The sequence below is a fragment of the Pinus tabuliformis genome, chromosome 7 (assembly GCF_031772625.1).
Source record: "Pinus tabuliformis cultivar Carrire ecotype Pingquan chromosome 7, CPIR1, whole genome shotgun sequence".
NCBI classification, from domain to species: domain Eukaryota; kingdom Viridiplantae; phylum Streptophyta; class Pinopsida; order Pinales; family Pinaceae; genus Pinus; species Pinus tabuliformis.
Window position 1 is genome coordinate 1,209,966,454 of NC_142293.1, and position 3,607 is coordinate 1,209,970,060.

The window sequence follows — 3,607 nt, forward strand, 5'->3', positions numbered from 1 at the left end:
AAATTGAACTATAGATATGCTTGGCCATTTGTAAATAGCCAAACATTGACTGGAACTGAAAACCAATTGGAGAACCATTTGATAAAAAATGCATCCCCCCATAAGCTAATTGTAGTTCGAGCACAAATAAAAGAAGGTGTAGACAATCCTTTCAAGTACATTTCAATATCATTAACATGATGAAGATCCTAAAGGTATTCAGGAGTCAATTTTGTATGCAATGAATGCAAAGTAGCATCATGTCCATGAGACAGGCAATGTTGAAAGTGGTTTACAATCCCATGTCGTATTTCAACTGAACTATAGTGAAAGTGAAGAAGAAAAAAATATGAGTCAAATAAATAGTTACCAGGATAATAGAATAAATGCTCTAATCTGTGTAGATTGAATCTAGATAACTTATGATCAATTTCTTGCAATTTTGATCCTTTTAGCACAAAACTATTTTTCGTTTCCATGAAGTTTATTTAGACAAACTGACAAATTTTCCAAATGTGACAATGAATTATATCAATAAGAGTGTGGATTGCATTGAATGTCCAATTAGCACATATGATACTAGGAAATGTTTATACCTCATATATTATCTAGTCTATATTGTCTTTGTGGCTATCTTCTCTTCCTGTTTCTTTTGTTGTACAATATTTCGAAAATGAGTACCTAGCACTGTGACAAAAGAGTGAATTATATTTCAATAAGGAAACTTGTAGATTGCATTTTTTTGCAATTGAAACATAATTTAGAACTAAGGACATCTATGCAATTTAAAATAATTGCAGCCAAAGCATTATTATCATTTTAACAAATTTCAAAACACAATATTTAATTTCCAAAATTCCATTAAAAAAATATTTGACAAATCTTGTAAATCCATTTCAAAATGTATAAATCAAAGAGAACCCAATTATTAGCTTCAAAAACAAATTACAATATAGCTTTCTATAATAAACAACTCTAATTTAAGATAACAAGCATAAAACTACTTAAAACAATTACATATTCATAATCCTATTGAAATAATAAACATATTCAAATGCTTATTACTATAAATCTATGAATTTCACCATATCTAAGTTAATAAGCTATCACTACATTATAAAGACATTATGCTATGAAATAAAATGTAAAGTATTTAGCTTCCTAGCATAATGCAATATTTGTTTTTTAAGATTTGGTGCAAATGGATATAGCTCCAATTGTTTGAGCATACCTATTTCCAACACATGAACATTGTAGTTTTTTTTACATATCCACATCATAGCAACTAGACAAAGTCCCAAAGCTAATGTGTACATATGCAAGAACAAAACCCAGGCATAATTGGTAGACAAAAAAACAATGCATGGAGTTAATGGAAAAATTGAAAACTAGAAAAACTAATAATTGATATTTCTATGTAGCAAGAAGCACCAAAGAAAAAGTGTAAGCATTTTGATCAATAAAACACACCACACATTCTTGTTTTTTCGACAAATACCTATGCAACTTTTTTTTTGGCAATAAAAAATCTAGTATTTTTGTTATACATATGATTTTAGAATTCTTTTATCTTAATTGTCTCTTTATGATTTATGAGACAATAAAATTAATTACATCAGTTCTATATACTTTGTGTTCATGCATAGTCTATACATTGTTCAAATGTATTTGTGATCATACAATGATCATTAAGAGATTGACATATCTAGAATGAGACTACACGAGAATCACCAACAATGTATGCAAGGAACAATAGTATTAAAAGCACCATAACCATGAATTTATGCAAGCTACGCACAAAGACAAATTAACAATGCATTCAATGCTACCAGAGTATATATATATATATATATATATATATATATATATATATATATATATATATATATATATATATATATATATACAACTAACAATGACCAATAATGGAAAATGTGATTTTGTATCATATTGTTTACTCTATATATATGTGTGTGTGTGTGTGTATCTCTTCTACAACTAACAATGACAAAAAATGGAAAATGTGATTTGTATCATATTGTTTACTAGCTATTGAAAGAATTACCTATTGTGTCATAAGAAATAAAAAAAAACATTATAGTGACATGTGACTAAATAAATCACAAATAAAATGTCATTTCCCAATTGTAATGATAGCACTACAACTACATTAAATTCCAAACCAAGCTCAACAGGCTAACTTTGTATCATATTGTTTGCTAGACATTAAAATCATTATCTACTATGCAATAAATAAAAAATAACATTCTACCCACATATCACTAAAGCAATTGCAAATAAAAACCATCACTCAATATTAATAATAGTTCTATAACTACATTAAATCGCTCATGTACTTTAGTAGATGTGGCAATTTGAGCAAAACATATTGCAACAAAATTGTCTAAAAATGCAATAATTTAAGCTTCCATAGCCACTCATCTTGGAATACAGATTCTAAGTAGATAGAAACAACAAAAAATGATTACGAGATTTAAGTGTGCATTTAATATATCCTGATTTTAGCATTAGAATCTGTAAAAATCCTTTCTCACTTGAGACATAATGAATCAACAAATTTAACATTTAATTAACACAAAAAAATGTTGCATCCTGGCCTTTGACAATCATCCACTTCTCTTTGGATTTGAAAAAAGATATTGCATGCAACAACACAAACATTTGCACCAATTAAAACTGCAACTAATCCACCTACCGGTGATATTGCATTCAAATCTCTCATTGTTTTTCCTCGTATCTGATTTATTTTTAGAATGCAATTTTTGATTATAAGTCTCCTCCTCTTTTATAAGTTGTTGCAACAACTTTGAAAATTCCACATATACACAATCCATGACTCAACACCATTCACAATTGCATAGCATTGTTCTATAATAGATTCCACCCAAACTAGCAGACATCACCTGAATCCAATATATCATCAAGTCAAATAATGATTCTACAATGTAAATAATACTACGCTTTAAACACATGTTAGTATCAACTATAATAAACAATATTATGAATAAGTGTTTTAAAAACTAATTCCATTAATCAAATATGTTCAATTGTAAGCAAATTAGACATTATACTTCAAATCATTCCAAATGTCAATTGGCAAAAAAAAGTAAAATCTAAGTATCTAAAAGTATTTGAAAACCCTTATAATTGTATTTAAGTGTTTAGACATTAAATACTATTAAACACCACAATTGCAAATAACAAAGGTTGTAACATTATTTAATGTCTTCTACTTCCCATTTGTCTTTTTATTGCTTTCCAATTGTTTTGAAAAAAATGAATAGTTGCTACATAAAACATTAATATTATTCCATAACTCAAAAATTATTTAAAAGTTTAACTTGAAATCTAGCCATAAATAATGTGTAATTTAATCTCAAATTAATGCACAACAATAAAGTTCATTTAAAATTTCTAAAAAATATGTCAAGTTTTAGATATTGCCATGTCTAGATAAAAGTATTTAGCACTTTAAAACTTAGAGAAAATTCAAAACTGCACAAATGTCTAGAACATCCTAATCATTACAATCTCATACCTATAAAATTAAAAGTTCATGCAAAGTCAAATATTTCTCATCTAATATGACAATTACTTTATCAAATCC